Below are 19,587 nucleotides of genomic sequence, written 5' to 3' on the forward strand. Positions count from 1 at the left end.
GCCCTGGATAACGGTCAGAGAACTCCATGGTTAAATGGTCTGAGCACGTGATATAGCAAGGTAAACTGAGCATCCACATCACATGTTTAAAACACATGGCTTCCCCCAAAGAATCCTAGGAACTGTAGTTTGTTAAGGGTGCTAGGAACTGTATCCCTGTGAGGGTTGGCCTACAGTTCCCAGGATTCCTTGGGGGAAGCCATGACTGTTAAAGTGGTTTAAATGTGCCCTAAATGCATGGCATGGCTGTGACTAATATTTGCCAACCAAGTGACGGTTTGGACTGCAACTCCCATCAGTCACAGCAGTCTAAAACATCTGAAGGGCACCAATTTGGCACAGGCTGCAGTAAGACTGGTGAGTGATCTCAACTCAATAGTTGCCAAGTTTGTTCTCTTCAGGCTGCAGAGTGGGGAGGGCTAGACTGCCCCTTTCTCTTTTCTGCCTGGAGGGAGGCTAAAACTTCCTTTCGAATGCCAGAGACCTTCTTCAAATGGAACTACTCTTGCCTTTATAACGAACCAGTGTGAAGACTGAGTGACTCCCTCAAAGGGACACCTGTTGACTCAGGTTTTCCCCTTACGTGTGCAGAAAAGGACAAAGGAAAGGTTGTTCAGACAAGCTTACATTTTTAACACTGAATGAACCTTATCGCCAGCCCCTATTCCCTTTGCGGCTTGTTTACAGCCTGCTTATTTCGGGACTGGCTGTGTAGTCTGCCATTGAAGTGTAATAATTATTCTTAAAGCTAAAAATTGCACTAGGCAAGTCTTGAATGTCTGCCCACTTTGGGAATTAGGGACACTCTCTGCATGCTGATACACTTATTGCCGTTCAATGGTGTGTTTTGGCTTTGACTTTATTTGCCTTATTGTAACTGTGGAGATAATCAAGACAGACTGTTTACACAGCAACCCAGGGTTCACCAGAAGACTGCTGGATTGAGTCTCAGAAGGATCTCGCTGCTGGCAGAATTGCCAAAGTGGTATTTTCTCTGGGTCTAGAACTCAAGAGAAAGGGAAACCTTTGTGCTGTGGTTCCCTTTTTAATAGTAGTAGTAGTAGTAGTAGTAGTAGTAGTAGTAGTAGTAGAAATGTCTGTTTTGGCAACTGCTGTGTTCCCAACCCTAGTGGGCCTTGGAACATAAGCAAGATATTGCGGGGAACGGCCTTAGCTCAATGGTAAAGCATCTGCTTTGCAGGGACATGGTCCCAGGTTCAGTCCTCAACATTTCCAGATAGGACTAAGAATATCTCCTGTCTGAAGCATTGGGAAGCTGCTGCCAGTCAGTGTAGACTTTGTATAAGGAGCTTCCTAGGCTCCTCTCCCGTGCAACAAGGAGAGCGGGAGTGGGAGAGACTGCAGACAAGTTGGGAGTCAGACCCCTGAACTGCCAACTAAGGCCCAAAGATGTGCAGAAATTTGAAACCATATTGGCAGCAGATAATTTGGGGAGATGGGGTTCAAAAACTATTGCCGTATTCTTAAGTGAATAATCTAAGACAAAAAAGGATGTTCACCTAGTTTATATGCGGCTCATTCAGAGGAAGGATACAGCAAGTTCTTTGCATCATGGTACCTTCAGATCTTGGTGTGTGTTAGTATATTGTCCCACACAGTTGCTTTGTACTAAAATGCCATACTTTGACAGCAGGAAACTCCCATGCAGAAATACGCTCAGGATCTGCTTCTCTGAGCTCATTTGAATCTTGACAGAATTAGCTTTCACTTTTGGGAAGTTATTAAGGGGAAACAGCTTGGATGGGCATTACTTTTCAATATGTATAGCAGGCTAAGACCCAACTTTTATAATCAAGATATAGGGGTCAGTGGCGTAGCGTGGGGGGTGCAGGGGGGGCGGGCCGCACCGGGCGCAACATCTGGGGTTAGGGCAAATCCATGGGTTAGGGGGCGCAAATCCACGGGTTAGGGGGCGCAAATCCATGGGTTAGGGGGTGCAAATTACTTGCCTTGCCCCGGGTGCTGACAACCCACGCTACACCACTGATAGGGGTGAACCTCCACCTCTTTTTCTTCTCTCCTCCCACCCCACCTTTTTCTTTCTGTGGATGGCAGCCATTTTGTGCTGGCACCCATGACACATATCTGTACATAAGCATGTTAAAAACAACAATACAGACACCAAAAAAAGTCTCTCTCTGGCTCTGTTAGGAATTGAAAACGAAACCTAGAGGGGCTACCAAGCACTGAGTGCTATTTAATATCTAAATAGCTCTTCCAGCTTTCTGTTATTTGTTACTGCAAGCAGACTAGACAGTTCATTCCCATTTGTATCAAGGTAAGGCCGAGAGTTAGGCCTCATGTTTTGCCATACCATACATTTAAAGACTGGCCACTTTAAACAAACAAGGCTTCGCCCCAATGCATCATGGGAGCTGTAGTTCATTAAGGGTTTATTTCCCTCACAGAGCTCTGTTCTCAGAGTTCCCTGAGAACAGGGACTGACTGTCAAATCGCCCTGAAAAACAGCTCTGTGAGGGGAATATTGGGGCCTCCTAACAGCTCCCAGCACCCTTAAGAAACTTTGGTTCCCAGGATTCTTTGGGGGAAGCCATGACAGTTAATGTGGTATAATAGAGGTCAAGCTTCCCAAAGGAGACACCATGAGCTGAAGGTTTAGGCAAGGCCTCACTCTATCACCTCTGTTGGTGCTTAAGAAGGAAGTGAAGAGCAGAGCACAAAGGTATGTCATTTTTTCTTTCTTTTGTTGTGTTAATGGTATATTCTGTGGTGCGGTGGGGGCGTGCTAGGAGAAATTCTCTGGGCCTAATTTCTCACTTCTGTGGTGGGCAAGAGGTGCTCAAGGAATTTTTCTAAGTGGGTGGGGAGGTGCGTTAGCAAGGCCTACATTTCTACTCTTGAATATGTTCCGGTTTTATACACCCCAAGTACACTTGTAAAAGCACTTGGTTTGTGTGTTTATTTCTTTCTAAATCCCAGTTGCTGGAGCACTGTTACCAACACAGGGCAGTTGTCCTTTTTTCTTTTGAATGAGAGGGATTTGCAGCTTTAGCTTGCATAGTAGTACACAGGGCCATTTAATGAGAGCTGTCTTTAGACACAGTGACCAGACCTGCACCCTCTCCCACAATATTAGAACTTGCGGGGGGGGGGGGTCATCCCAGTTACACTGATAGACAAAGTAAAGCACATGAAGGTTATTACTGTAAGAGGAGGCGGCAAGCAAGGTGGTTAGAAAAAAATAACATAAGAGCCTGTTGGATCAGGCCATTGCCCCATCTAGTCCAGCACCCGGTTCACCCAGTGATGAGCCAGATGCCTGGGGAAAACCAGAAAGCAGGACCCCAGCACAAGAGCATGCTCTTCTTCTGTGGCTTCCATCAATTGATGTCTCTGACCATGGAGGAAGAACATAACGGAAAATGGCTCTATATTAGCTACAATGATTATATGAAGCTCCCATGTTTAGAGGCAGTATACTATTGAATTCCAGTTGCTAGGGGAATTCCAGTTGCTGGGTAGGTTATTGCCTTCTTGCCCCGCTTGACTAGATGAGTTCTTAGTCTGATGCAAGAGGGCTACTGTTATAGCCTGAGGAATGCTCAGGTGCAGTCAGGGCTTCCCAAACAAATTTGTTTGGCCACTGTGGGTACAAAGTGCTGAATTGGATGGGATTTGGGTCTGATCCACCAGTTCTCTTAGGTGCTTAGAGTGGGAGGCTGCTTTCCCCCACCATTCCTGAAAGACACTGCAGCCGTTGTTGTTGTTTTACCCCATCTTTATTGCAGGGAGTTCAAACCTGTGATGACTCAAGGGACTGGATACCACATGTTGGGATTCATAAGTGGGAAGAGTGGTGTTGCACTTGCGTCTTGCTTGTAGGCTTCCCAGAGGCATCTAGTTGACCCCTATGAGAGCAGGATGCTGGACTGACTAGATGGGTTATCGGTCTCACTTGTGTAAAAATGATGACAGATAAACATTCTAGGCAGAGCTCTCAGATCGTTTGACATCACCTTGCATTGGAAGCAGAAAATGTAATGGGTTTGGTATTGAATAGTGGGAAACTGAACTGATGTATTACCAATGATATTGGAAGGCTTGCATCTGCTTTGCATGCAAAAGGTCCCCAGTTCTCCTGGTAAGACTGGGAATGTCTCCAGTCAGAAAACTTGGAGAGTGGCTGCTGGTCAACATAAATAATGTTGAGCTACATAGACCCAAGAGTCTGACTTGAACTTTATTTCTGTTACCGAGTGCTGTTTCCCTCCTCAAATGCTGAGCAGGCCTGTATCTCTATCTGTGTGTCAGGGTTGGAGTCAGGTGTAGGTCAGCAACAAAACAATAAATCACCCGAGGGCAGTGACGTTAACTCCTTATTCAAGGAAGCAAACTGCAGCCCGTGCCTACTGGTCTCAGTAACCCTTTCCAGGCGGTCTTGCCCCAATGAAGCAGTTGTGAGGACTGAAGGTCCTCACTTTCTCTGTGCCCACTAGGACTTCTCCCCTCCAGAGTCTTTCCTACATGGTCTCTGGCTGTGTCTGTGAACAAGCACCTTCTACTCTGCCCATTTCATTTCTCTGTGGATTCTAGGAGACCAGGGTGGAGAGGAGCTGGTCACCGCAGGAGGGGGAGACTCCCTGGCTTCTTCATCAGCCTGCCTCTCCTGGCCCCACTCCTCCCTAGTCCCTGCTTTGTCCTCGGAGTCTAAACTATCACAGCCTCTTCCTGTTCACTAAACCATGTCACCTCTTCTGCTGCGGATGCCTCATCCTCCCAGTCTGCTTCTTCTCCCTCTATCCACTCATTGTTGTCCCACCACCAATGCCCAGGCTCTGAGCCTTCTTCCCCTCGGGTTCCCTGGCTGGTGCCTCCCACCACTCCTCTGCATCCAGCCAGTCCATGACACTGTACAACATTGCAAAATGGAGCAGAACAAGAGGAAAACTCATTTTGGGTACCTCAAGGTGACTAAAGTGAACTGAGGTTGGAGACTGCTTTGTCATCTATTTATTTGTATTGGATGCAGTAGAGCAATGGAGAGAAATCAATGACACCACTTCCCACCTCTTTTCCTTTTTAAGTTTTCGTTGTTGTCAAGACACCTTGTTCACTGTATTTCGGTATGACACTGCTTACTTTTCCGAGCATGTTTAGGCGTGACATTAGTGTACAGTATTTGAGAATTATGTCACAGCAGAATGTGTTACAGTCTGCAGCTGTGCAGTTAAGCGCCTGGCTGAATTGTTTGGGTATGTATTTAAATTAGCGTGCACTTTCCAAAGAAATATCCCCACTGAAGCCAGCCAACCAGATCTAATTTCAGTGTTTGTCAGCTTTGGCTGCTCATAGTACTTCTGACAGTGCTTATATAAATACTGTGCTTTTCATAGGGAAAGGTCAGTGGATACGTTTCAATAGAATGGTGTGAGACAAAACGGATCCAAACATGACTATCGCAGGCCAATTGTCCTCAGCAAACCCAGCTCAGGGAGAACAAATGGCTGGTGGTTTACTTCTTTGTTGACAAACCATGTACTTGCAATAGCTCCAAAGGTGCACATAATGCACACACAGGCTTCTGGTGACTATTTTCTGGTGACCCTGCCCTAGCTTGTGCTCTGAACTGGACTGTTGGGGCAACAGCATAACCACGCCTCCACCCAAATTTAAGTACTCACGTCTGATGGGTCATGTACAAGCAACACGTGACTTCTCCTACACAGAAGTTGTCACTGTGCCTGCCACTTTAAACCCCTCCTAGTCTTGGGGGACAGCAGGGGACAGCTCCTGCTCCTACTCCCCCAAACTCTTCCTCATCATTCAGCCTTGGCACAAAACCCCATAAATCACTTCCTCCTTCCGCTGCACCAGCCTCTGGCTCCGCTGCCTCCACCACACGATCTTCAGAGCCCTGCCTGCCCCAGACACCAACACCTGACCATTTCAAAGGAGAGTTGCGCCTTGATCCTCACTCTCTTGGGTGTTTGCTGAAAGGCTTTTACCTCCTGAGACAGAGACTCAAGGACACCTCCTGGAACCTGAGGACACCTCCATAGGCTAACCTGGGGGCAGCAGCTGGCACTGGCAATCTGCTTGCTGTTTAACTTTTCTGCAGTGTCCCAGACTAATGGGTGCTCCAGGGCATGACAGGACAGTCAGCTCAGTGATACCTCCAGTTACTGAGGCCACCTCTGCCTATCAGGGAGTGAAGATTATACTGTCAACAAAAAGCCACAGTCAATCTGTATTCCCAGGGTTCACTGCCATCTTCATCTCTTAGTCTATGGCAGGCATGGCCAAACTTGGCCCTCCAGCTGTTTTAGGACTACAATTCCCATCATCCCTGACCACTGGTCCTGTTAGCTAGGGATTATGGGAGTTGTAGTCCCAAAACAGCTGGAGGGCCAAGTTTGGCCATGCCTGGTCTATGGGAATCAAGTGCAGTGAAACACAGTTACTATATATCTGACTCGGGGCTGAGTTTCACCATTGTGAGGTCCTGGAGTAATCTGCCAATGTATGTAAGCATTTTTATTTTATTTTTAAGCTGAGACTATTGATGCTGATTGCCACAGAGCTGCTTCTATGCCTGGTGAAGCGGGCTTTACTCTTACAAAGACCTAAAACACCCAAAGCAGTGCTAGTTTGTAAGTGAAGAAGCACAAGTGAGCACTTTAGGAGAAAATGTGGAGAGACAGGGCTGTGTTTGCAAGTCTACTGGAGATGGGATGCCTTTCCCACTTAATGCCGGAAGGTGTAAGCAGCACCAGTTGTTTTTGTTTACCTTTGGAGGCTTTCAGGTAAGCTTGAGATTTGCAACAAAGACAACTAAAAGCCTGAATTTGCATTTAATCCTAAAGCCAACATTCTACCTGATTCAGACCATGAACTGGGAGAGTGTGTTTGTCTTTTCTTTTCTTTTGGCTTTGATTTCTTACAAGTTTGTTGTCATTTATAAGGATTTACAGGAGACCACAATGTTTGATAAGACAATTGGCAATAAACATGTGACAGTGACACACCTGTCTGGGAAATGGGACAAGATTCTGAATCAGAGAAAGGGGGAGAGAGTTTTTTTAGCATTTTCATTTGCTTCATGTATCCATCACAGCGTCCAAAGCATCTTTTGATTTTTTAATTATAGAAGTCTAAATGAATCACCACCATGAGTACAATTTTGTCATGCCATTTTTAAAAATGCAAGCGATTGTCTCAGTTTTACTCAGCTGAGTTTGGCCTTTGAGACAATGCACTGCTGTTTCCCATGGGTGTGAACACACACCACTTAAACTTTCTAACGAAAGAAACATAGCCATTTCTGGATAGTGTATGTGTGGCGCCAGGTTATGCATATTTTCTAAGATGTAAATTCTACTATACTCAATTGGACTTACTACCTAGTAAGTGTGTTTAGAATTGCAACTGATGTAAATAAAATCTGCTCCTTTTCCTTTATGGGGTATCCAAGAGCCCATATAGAGTCCTTAAGTGGGTTCCCTATTGGTAGGAGAAAATAACAGAGGCCAACCAAAGAATATTGAGAAGCAAAGCAACTAGTAAGCCTGATCTTTATTAAACTGTTGCAGCAGGGTCCTCACCACATGCAGGAGGGAGGAGGAACTCAGAACAATGATGTGCAAGCCCTTATAAAGACTTTTGAAATTGTCCACCCTGTAGCCCAAGACCACCCCCGAAACATCATACATACATCACAGAAGGAGGCGGTCTGCAACAGAAATTCTGTCTCTCAGGATATGTGGCAAAAGCCAGTGATTGCTTACTTGGGCAGCCTGGCCATTCTTTTGTGATGGTAAATACTTTAATTCCTGAATCCAGGTCACAGGCTCACCCTTAAAGTAATGTTGTCCACCTTTCCAGCGATACAGCCAATGTGCTGAAAGACATTAATTCAGCTTTGAATGCTCAATAATCTGCTTTGTACATGAAACATGTACAAAAGAGAACCATGTATCCTAGCCTGAGCTCCTTGGGAAAATGATCAAAATTGTGCCTAGCATTCAAATGTTGATGAAGAATCCACCTTGGAAACACTTATGCTGAGTTTCACAATCATATATTGAGAGGCAGTTGAAAGTATGCCCAAATGGGCAAAGTAATGCCAAAGCAACGTTTTATGGTACACCATCTTGATTCACAATGGTGTCTGACATACAAATGTCAATGAAGACCACTGTCCCACCTCTTGAAACCTCATGCCAAGTTTGGTCACAATATCTCAAGAGGCAGCTGAACCCATAGAGAAGAGTTGGATAGGCAGACAGACAAATAATTTTCCAAAATGCAGTAGATAAAAAGAGCCTGATGGATCAGGCCAATGGCCCATCTATCTAGCATTCTGTTCTCACAGGGGCCAACCAGATGCATGTGGGAAGCCCAAAAGCAAGACCTAACCACAACAGCATTCTACCCACTTGTGATTCCAAAAAACTGGTATTCAGGTACATCCTACCTCCAACTGTGGAGGTAGAACACAAGTGAACACATGATGTTCTTCCCTCCTTCCACCAATTTATCTTCACAACACCTTTGTTTTTGGAAATGCTGTGTCTAGTTGGAGTAAGTCTAGTTTTTCTCCTGGGACACTAGTGCAATGCAGAGACAGCTCTTGCAGTGAACCCTCTGCCCTAAGGATGGGAAACCTGTATCCCTCCAGATGTTGTTGGACTGCACATTCCACCATTGTGGACCAGACCATTGGCTGTGCTGGCTGGGGCAGATGGGAGCTGGAGTGCAGCAACATCTGGAGGGCCACAGGTTCCCCTTCCTTGCTCTTCACCACAAGGTTAAAGTGTGTGTGGTGCAGGGTCTGAATTGGCTGAAATGCCACATCTCCAAATAAGCGAATGTGCCCTTACTAGTAAGCTAACCCCTCTGTTACTCAACAGCTGCCTTCCTCCATGCCTCTTCATGACTGTGAGCCAGCCATCTGCCCTGCTTTAGCTTATTCTGAACAATTTTTTGCAAACTCAGGGTTTTCCTGTAAACTGTGTGCAGCTATTAATTTGTTTGCACGTCTATACATTACAGGCATGTTTCTTAGAAACCAGCATGTCTGTGGGATATAATTACTGTGCTTTGCATTTGGTTCGAGTTCTAAATGTGGGAACATTTATTTTCTTCTGAGTAGAGGATGTATAATGACATGCATTGCTTTTATGGGCATGTGCGTTACTTTGCTAAGTTACTCATGAGGAGGTAAGCTAAGAGTTGTACTGACTCTCCCAAGCAAGTGCTAATAAAAGCACTTGCTCATACACCACTCCAAACTGTAGGTCCTGTAGCTCCTTAAATGTCGGCTATTCTAGAAATAATGAAAATATATTTTTGGGAGGTGGATGTGACATGTTCACTCTTTTAGTATCTAAAATAGCCCATTTCAGTTGATTTGTTCTCTTCCTGTACACAATGGACCGACTGTATTCTGTCTCCCACCTCTTCCTCCTCACCGTCCATCACTGTTGCCCCTGCATGTAGTAGCAACCTGACTATCCATGCTAGCAACTAAGAAACTTAATCCAAAAAGTTGGACAAGTCTTAACATGCAGAAAATTTCACCCTTTTCTAGCCTGTAACCACCCATGGATTGACTGAGGTGGGATTTGTAGCGGCACCCAGGAACATAATATCTCTGATTATATAATGCCATCTGCATTGTTTAATGTTGATACATAATCTATAAGCATACATCTGACACTACTGTAGGATGAGAAGGTGTGGTTTATAGATCACACACAGACCTTCAAATTAGGGTTCAGCATTGGAACTCCTGTCCCAAATGAGTTATTCAGTGACCTCCCCAGTGGTTCTGTTTCTATCTCCTTCCCTTACTCTACAGATCTAGACCAGCAACCAAGTCTCCTTAATTCACCCACTTAATTCCTTTCCTTTATTGCAACATGCATTTGTACCAGCAATAGCAAGAACAAGCTGTAGCTAAATACTAAATGTTCTGTTCAGGTTCAGACTCTAATAGAGTGTCCTACCTATGAACACAGGATAATCCCTACTGGATCAGATCAAAGGCCCCTCTAGTTCAGCATTGGCAGAACATGAAGACAACAGCCATTTCCTGTTGTGGTTCCCCACAAGCTGAAAGACTCGGGACATACTGCCTCTGATCTGGAGGTAGTATACAACCATAATATACTGTTTATAAAGCTCAATGTAACATAGATGGCACTACATGAATAAAGAAATAACCATGGATAGTTGCTACTGATAGCCTTATCCTCCATGATATCTTCCTTCTTCTTTATATACATAAAAATGTAAAGCTGCCATCTCACAACCCCCAGTGTGGTGTAGTGGTTAAGAGCAGTAGTCTTGCAATCTGGGGAACCGGGTTCGCGTCTCCGCTCCTCCACATGCAGCAGCTGGGTGACCTTGGGCCAGTCACACTTCTTTGAAGTCTATCAGCCCCACTCACCTCACAGAGTGTTTGTTGTGCGGGAGGAAGGGAAAGGAGAATGTTAGCCACTTTGAGACTCCTTCAGGTAGTGATAAAGCGGGATATCAAATCCAAACTCTTCTTCTTCATTGGAGGATTTGTAATGACTTACTTCAATCCTGAATTTGCATGAACTCAGGGTTGGGAAGGGGAGCAGATGAGAAGGCAGATTTTTAAATGGTAGTTTTATACAATAGCATGCCCCACCTTACTCCTCTTTTTCTAAACTAAAGAGGATGACCTTTTTCAGACTGAGTCCCAAATTATGGGGGCCCTTGAAGGCATCTCAGAAACATTTTTGCATCACAGAATCACAACAGGGGGTCCATGGGGTTTGTCAGTTTGTTTGTTTTTTAAACTCATCCTGTTCTTCTCATTAAACATGCCAACTCTTGAATTTGGTGATACCTTGCTTGATTTATGGTATTCGTTCTAGCTAAGCTTCTGTCATTGTGGTTTTGAGTAATCCCCAATGTTCTGGAAAGAGCTGACCCTCTTGACTTTCCCGCATTCTTAACTCCAGATCATTTACAAACAAGTTGGAGAGCACTGGTCTCAAAACAGATCCTTGGGGGACCTCACTGTTTATAACCCTCCATTATGAGAACTGTCCATTTGTTCCTACTCTCTACTTCCTGTTCTTTAACCAGTTATTGATCCATAAGAGGACCTCTTCTGTTATCCTATGATTGTTTGCTCAGGTGTCTTTGGAGAAAGACGTTGTCAAAAGCTTTTTTGAAAGCCCAAGTAAACAGTGCTTACTGAATCTCCGCTATCCACATGCTCATCCAAAGCCTAGTGAGACAGGAACGACCTTTTCAGAAGCCTTGTTGAGACTTCTTCAGCAAAACTTGTTCTTCCATATTCTTGATCATTTTTTAAATAAGGCTTTCCAACAATTTATCTAGAACAAACATTAAACTAAGCAGCCTATAATTTTCTGGATATCTATCTCTATCTATCTATCTATCTATCTATCTATCTATCTATCTATCCATCTATGTGAGAACATGAGAACAGATCTGTATTATGTATTTATGTGAAATAAGAAGCTGCATAATTGCAAGTGCGGCAAAGAAGAACAGCAGTATGTTTGCTCACTTCCCAGTTCTCTTGGCAGAGACCAATCTTAGGGACCAGTTACATATTTTTGTTAGCAGATCAGCAATTTCACATTTAAAAACTCTCAGATGGATAGCATCTGGACGCAGTGATTTGTTCATAAGAATTTTATCTCTTGTCACAACTATTTGTATCAGTTCTTCAGACTCCCTTTCTTTAGAAGTCAACTCAAGCACAGTATTTCGCCTACATTTTTTGCAGTGAGGACTAACAAAATTATTCATTTGGTTGCTCTGCAGTCTTCTTTTCTTACTTTAGCACACTTTTAATTCCCTTACCGTCCAGTGGTCAACCATCTTCCTATCCTTCTGAAGCCTTTAAATATATCTTTTTGATATTCTTAATTATTTTAGCAATACACTCCTGTAATAATACCAATAGCAATGCATATAGCAATGACAATGACAATACATTAATAATTTGGTATTATTATTTGCATCCCTTTTGCATTTTTTGTCAGCTTGTATTACTTTTATCAAAGTTTATGTTCCTTTTTGTTCTCCTCATTGTAACCAAACTTCCATTTTCTGAAAGAAGCCTTCTTGTCTCTAATCTATTAGCTTCCATGACTCTGCTCATTAACCATGCTGCCATTCTCTTGGACTTAGTGGTACATTTTCTGTTCTGGGGGTATCCATTCCAGCTGAGCTTTTATTATTGTGATTTTGAATAACATTCAGTGCTTCTGGAGACAGCTGACCTTCTTGAATTTCCCTTTCAACTTCCTTTATACTGATCTGTCGTAGGATTTTGTTTTTGTTTTTTTAAAGAAATACTATATTTTGAAGTAAAAAAATCTTGGGCCAACTCTACTAAAATCATACGCACTGTTGTTTTCCACATTATCAGAACATAAAGGTAAAGGTAAAGGTACCCCTGCCCGTACGGGCCAGTTGTGTCCGACTCTAGGGTTGTGCACTCATCTCACTCTAGAGGCCGGGAGCCAGCGCTGTCCACAGACACTTCTGGGTCACGTGGCCAGCGTGACAAGCTGCATCTGGCGAGCCAGCGCAGCACACGGAACTCCGTTTACCTTCCCGCTGGTAAGCGATCCCTATTTATCTACTTGCACCCGGGGGTGCTTTCGAACTGCTAGGTTGGCAGGCGCTGGGACCGAATGATGGGAGCGCACCCCGCCGCGGGGATTCGAACCGCCGACCATGCGATCGGCAAGTCCTAGGTGCTGAGGTTTTACCCACAGCGTAGATTTATCTAATTCCTAGACTATGCGTGAGTATGTGTGAGTTGCCCATTATTCCAACACTCTTTGAGGCTTCTCTGATTTCATTCTCCATCTCAAGAACACCCTGAGCATTTGGGGGAATAGAGCGACAGCAGATCCCCATTAATCAAATTGAAAATTTTTAAAAATGTTGATGTTAATAGAACTGAACTTGCATTTCAGAAGGAAAGCACCCTAGATAACTGCTGTAGCATAGTGGTTAAAGACTAGGCTGTGAATCAGGAAGTCCTCGGTTCAAATCTTGCCTCTGCTAGGAAATAATTAGCTGGCCTTAAGGCAAGCCATTTTTTACATCAATCCCCTCACCCCAGTAGAAGCTGGTCAGTTTGGGAGAAAGAGGCACTGCCCCACCAACCTCAGTCTGCTGTCAGCTAGTCATCATGTGGCTGCCTTCTGACACCCTGCCCATGGAGTGGCACCGCCTGTCAGCTTCCTGCTCCTCCATATTCCTTGTAGAACTCATCAGGGGCATTGGGGCAAACCTGGAATTAATTGGCTTTGCCTGTCATTTGGCTCTGGCACCATCTACTGTTGACCTCCCTGCCTTCTGCCCTGCCAGTCCCAAAGAGCACCAGCCACCAGCGCCACTGCTTCCTCCCTGTTTGCAGTATGAGGGATAATACTGAATTGCCTTACAGGCAGTTTATAAGGATTTAAATGAGATAATGCATGTTAATTACTTGGAACCCTCGCAAGCACTGTACAGATGTTTATTATTATTATTATAGGTTCTATTCAACTAAGTTCTTCTCAGGGTGGACCCACTGAAATAAGTAGCACCTTAGAGACCAACTAAGTTGGTTATTGGTATGAGTTTTCGTGTGCATGCACACTTCTTCAGATACACTGAAGAATAAGTATCTGAAGAAATGTGCATGCACATGAAAGCTCATACCAATAACAAACTTAGTTGGTCTCTAAGGTGCTACTGGAAGGAATTTTTTAATTTTGTTTTGACTACAGCAGACCAACACGGCTACCTGTAACTAAGTTAGCAATGCCCATTAACTTCAGTGGGTTTTCTTTGAGTAAGCCTAGTGTTAGATGCAACCCTGTTTATTACACATGTGGGGGGAAAATGCAACAACACCCAGTATATTAAAAAAAAAATATTGTGGATAGAGAGAGCCGGCATGGCGTTAGTGGTTAGTGCTGGACCAAGGATCTGCCCTGCCCAGCCATGAAACTCATTTGCGTGGCCTTGGGCTAGTCTCAGTCTAACCAACCTCAAAGGGTTGTTGTGCAGATAAAATGGGGAGGAAGATTGCCATATACGCCATCTTGAGCATATTGGAGAAAAGGTGAGATATAAATGCAATGAATACGTAGTATAGAATCTTTATATATCTATATATATATAAAAACATAGAACATGGATTCAAGTATGATTAGGATCTACTTTTGCAGTTGATGAGCTAAATGTACACTGTGTGTGCAGTCTTGTGTGCTTAAACAGATAGACCTTGTCTTTTTATTTTTATTTTTAATGTGATTCTTCTTCCTCCATCCAGCTTGTCTTTTGGGGACACAGAATTGCAGTGGGAAGGGGTGGGACAGCACAAGGATTACCTTTGTTTGGAGGGGGAGCTGGGAGCCCAGTTTATAAGCACAAGAGCACACACAGTCTGGCCAACAGACCCTCAAGCTCAGGAAAAATCAAAGGTCAGTTTGGAAAGTGATTTATCGCCAGCCATTCACTCATGGTTTCTGAGAACTGAGTAAAAGGCATAGGGCAGAGAGGGAGAAGGATATGAATCAGAGGAAGAAATCAGGACACAGATCACTTCTGTGTGCTGTTTAACTTTACAGGACTTACCCCCACAACACACACACTTAATGACAGCAATAAAAACTGGGACCAGCCTATGGCACCCACTAAGACTGTATTATGGCATCCCAGCCATCTTAAGTTGGTTAAAGAATCTGATAAAAGCGTAGATCAAGGGGTCTTAGCCATTTGTGTGCCCAGCCCCCTTGGCCAAACAAAAGCAGAAACAATACTCCCTTTCTATACACAAGGCCTCACAAGAGCCTATCAAACTGCCTTCTGTCAAGTCAGACTTTTGGTCTAGGTAGCCAAGCTCTGTCTACTCTGTCTAGCAGTGGTTCTTCAAAGCCTTGGGTGGAGGTCTCTCCCCTGCAACTTAACAGTTCAACCTAGTGCCTTCCACATGCAGGGTATCTGCCCTGTTACTGCACTATCCGTCTCATCTACTGAAGGTGGGTGGCAATGCATTAACCACCAAGGCCGCATTTAGATTGGTTGCATACAGCGGGGGCCTTCTGAATGTTGTTGGACTCAGCCCCACTCAAGATGTTAAATGGTCAAGGATGATGGGAATTGTAGTCCAGCAACAATTTGGAGGGCTGCAACTTCCCCATCTCTAGGTTACACTCTCTTTTGCCCCATATCTTCTTAGCCCTAGCCACTATGCATTGGTATCAGTATCGGTATAGGTATAGGTATTGTAATCCTGCAATTTATGCACATTTAACATTCAGTTTTATGTGCTTGGCAATTTATTACTTTTTTTAAAGAAGTGAGCAGAAAGGGGGGGCATCTGGGGAGAAAGACTTTGGCAATCCCACCTGCCATTACACCCAATGTGTTTTGACTAGAAGTGATTTTCGCTTTAGGCACAATCCCCGGAGTGTAACCCCTGCGTAAGCTGCGGGCTTACTGCAATGTGTGTGTGTGTCCCCTGTACTGCTTCCAAAAATGCCTAGGCTTTGGCAGGTCTTCAGGGGAATGGAATTCCTCGGTTGGTGGCTACCTGCCAAAGAAGGCTCTCTGCTCATCCTTGTGGTCTTGATTTGGTAAGCTGAAGAGGGCATCCCCAGTCACTCTTAAAGGTCATAGTGGAGTGTCAGAAAGATAAGGGCAGCCTCTTGGGTATGCTGGACCCAGGCCATTTAGGGCTTTGAATGTCATCCCTAACATCTTGGATTGGGTCCAGAAAGGGATAGGGAGCCTTTGGTCTCTCATTCTGTTTTACATACAGTGTTTAACTGATCCCTACAGTCCCAAGCATTGGTAACTTCAGAGCACTCTCGTCACTTATCAGTCTTTGCCCAACCATGAGACATATAGTACATCTGCCTATACAGCATACACTTAAAGCGCCCCCGCAAAGGTTGAGAACTGTAGTTTACCCTCCACAAAGCTGCAATTCCCAGCACCCTTAACAATCTACAGCTCCCAGGATTCTTGGGGGGCTGGATGTACTTTACATGTGCTTTAAAAGTATGGTGTGCAAACGGCCTCATCAGGAAAAATAGGTTATATGATGTGATGTGTACTTTGAGCAGTGTGAAAGAGTGTTTTAGATACTTATGCACAATTAACTCATGGAATTCATTGTCACAAGAGGTGACAGCCACTAGCTTAGACGGATTTAAAAAGGCAGTAGACAAATTCCCCATTAATGACTACTTATCATAGAATTGTAGTGTGGGAAGGGACCACTAGGATCATCTAGTTCAACCCCCTGCAATGCAGCAATCTTTCACTGAAAGTAAGACTCGAACCCATGACTTTGAGATTAAGAGTCTCATGCTCTACCACCTTGCTACCTCCAGGAGGCAGCTTGCTTCCAAATTATCAATTGTTGGGAGACAACAAAGGGTAGATGCTGTTGCCCTTATGCTTTACCTGTGGACTTCCTGATTGGCCACTGTGGGAAACAGGATACTGGACTAGAGAGGGCTTTGGGCTGATCCAGCTGGGCTCTTCTTATGTTTAGCATTTTTTTTCACTTCCATTTTGCTGCAAAAATATACCAAACTGACAGCGTGGGAAGCTGCCATTCAGCCTTTCTTGTGTACAGCTTGGTTATAGAAGCACTCCTGGTGGGAGCCTTAAAATAACCTCAGAAATCCAGCAGTGTAAGGATTTTTGTCTTGGATTTTTGGCCAAGTGTTGTGTGTTGTCAAGATAAATTCTGCCACTGTGTGGATAAAACCATCTCTCCACACTTTTATACCTTGCTTTTTATACTACAGTTACTGCATCACTTGTTGAATTTCCTTCATTAGCTCATTCTTTTCATTTCAGTTGTCAAGGGACCAAAATATTTCCTTTCTGTTTTGCTGAGGAACGGGGAAATGCCACATATTAACTGGCAGACTCTACAGACTTTCTAGTAAGCAGAGGATGTGTGGCTTCACAGTTATAACAGAGATGGGGAACCTGGTGCCCTCTAGATGCTGCTGGACTGTAACTGCCATCATCCTTGATCAATGGCCATGCAATGTCTAGGGGGGTATAAATTTGCTTTTCTCTGTGTTAGAGTGCTTGGCTTTGACTTGTGAAGAAGGCTGAGTTTGAAGCTCTGTTCAGTCATGATGCTGACTAGCTGATTTGGGTCAAGTTACCCCATTCATCCAAAATTACCTGACACGGTGATTTACTTAAACATTGAGCCCTTGGAGAAAAGACAAGGTAAAACTGTAACAAATACACACACAGGCCTGGTATAACACTAACCCATAGTTTAACAAACAATAAGTTAACAGCAAGTTGGTCCACAGACAATTTTTCCAAAGTTTTGTTTGTTTTGCAACTGCTTTTGCCTAGTGCCTTTGTCGTTGAGTGTCTGAGATAAGGTGGTCAAACAAACCATGGTTAAGGAAGGGTTCAAGATTCATATATAATGCAATGCCATAGTTAAAACAAACAAATATTCATAAATCAATAAATCATGTCTTCAGGTCATGGTTTATTGGCAGTAAACTAACCACAATGAAGCTGCTAAGCAGGGTTTACACATAACACTGAGCCACACTTTAATAAACCATAGTTTATTAAATCATTATTTAGTGAAGTAGGGTAGAGACATATTTAACAGGTGAAACAGAGGTGTATGGTAACATTCCTTCTTCCTTTCCTGTAGTCCTTAATGAAATACTGGAGAATTCCTGTCTCAGTTATGTCAGTTATCAAAATTGCTTGCTATCAAAATTCATTGTGCGTTCCCTGCTTAGTATCATGGTAATGTATCTTTAAATCTAGAGAGCTCCACTTTACACAAATGTTTGCTTATCCAAATGTTTGGAATATTCTCAAGGGCCATTTGGATAAATGATTCTGTATTTGTAATTGCTTGATTAAGGCTAAGCCCAAAGAAAATAGAAACCCAGTTCTCTGGATTCTACAAGAGCCATACATTCTTGGCAACGTCACAAGGAGGCTGTTTGGCAATTCTGCCTAGTCTTCCCTTTCTTTAGATAAACATGGATGGAAGGGCAGGACAAAACTCCTGCACTAGACAGAGCACATCCTGTTATCTGAATGGTTTGTGAAGTCATGTAGCCAAAGAAAGGGACCTCAGCTCATTGGTAAACCACATCTTTTGCACATAGGGGAACCCAGATTCAATCTCCAGTTCAAATAATGTCAAGTAAAAGGGTCAGGAAATATCTCTATCTAAGACTTTGGAGAGCCATTGATATTCAGAATATACAATAGACATGTAATTTTATTTTTCACAGCTGTTGGTTTTGCTTATATTTTGATAATTTTTTAGGCTAACTGGTTTTTAACATTTAAGTTTATGACTATTTTAATTAACGTTTTATAGTAAACAATGTAGAAGTTATAATTGATTAAGTGGTAACTAAATCCAGTTAAATAAATAAATAAAAATAGATGGACTATTCTAAGGCAAGAATAGCAAATACGATGCTTTCCCGATGTTTTTGAATGACAACTCTCATCAGCCAGCACACAAATGCACATAACACCATCAGCATGTATACAACCATCATTTGGGGAAGGGCTGTAGCTCAGTAACAGCTGAGTTTTGCATGAAGAAGGTCCTAATTTAAATTCCCAGCATTTCCAGATAGGGTTGGGAGAGAATCTTCTCTGAAATCCTGGACAGCCACTGTCAGGCAACATAAAGAATACTGGGCTAGGTGAACAAATAGGAAGCTGCCTTATACAGTATCAGATTATGTTCTCTTCTTTCCTTGATTCCACTCCACAACACCAGTTATTTCCAAGAACTGCTTGGAAATTAAACTTCCCCACCGCACCCCACAGGTACACACATGCAGAAGACCCCTACTTGGGAACAAGAGAGGGAGTCATATGGAGGGTAGCAGCCATATTATATTATACATACCTTTATATTTTGTATGTAAGATTATTGCAGTGCCCTGGGTCCTGGCATGCAATCAATGTGAACTAAATGAACTAAGCCTTTGGGATGCTGCGTGTCAGCTTGATGGACTGTTTCCTCCAGGTGCAGAAAGATCCTACTGCAGAGCTGATGAATGCCTGATAAAAGGCAGAGAAAAGTCTCCATCACTAGAAATGTGGTTAAATATTCTGAAGAATTGTACTAGTTTAGTTTGAGTAACTCACACTATGGGTTGAATTCAAAGCAGTGCTAATGAGTCAATGTAAGCATTTTTACTTTCCTAGTGGAATGATCCTCATTCTCCGTCCCACCCCATCCCATCAGACTTCAGAATTGCTACCTCAAATGTTCCAGAATCATTTCAAATGAAGGAATTGTAAAACCACACACACACAAACATGCCTGCTTGAATTCTGCCCATTAAAATCCAGTAGGATGACAAAAGTTTTTAACCTTAGCTTGATCATGCCCACTGTGCTCTCAAGTCTTTGGGTAATGAGATGTGTGCTTTTAAATTTTCTTTACACATCTAGAGAGGGTCCTTTTTGCTCCTCATAGCTATGGTCTTGCAACCATCAAATGCTGGGTTTATAACTTGTACATCAAGATTAATTTAAGTCGTATCA

At 43.5% G+C, this 19,587-nt stretch overlaps 1 protein-coding gene across 3 annotated transcripts in view; it reads left to right on the forward strand.

Moving 5' to 3' along the window:
- The first annotated feature begins 2,395 nt into the window (after positions 1 to 2,395).
- The window catches only part of WNT5B (Wnt family member 5B), a 126,571-nt gene continuing 109,379 nt past the window's right edge, over positions 2,396 to 19,587 (forward strand). For 2 of the 3 annotated variants that reach the window (XM_083572390.1, XM_083572391.1), the window contains exon 1: positions 2,396 to 2,704. The gene's annotated coding sequence lies outside the window, so the exon portion shown is untranslated. The remainder of the gene's footprint in view (positions 2,705 to 19,587) is intronic. The other variant, XM_083572395.1, reaches the window with a different exon arrangement.

This window comes from Podarcis filfolensis (genome assembly GCF_964270895.1).
Source record: "Podarcis filfolensis genome assembly, chromosome: 10".
NCBI classification, from domain to species: domain Eukaryota; kingdom Metazoa; phylum Chordata; class Lepidosauria; order Squamata; family Lacertidae; genus Podarcis; species Podarcis filfolensis.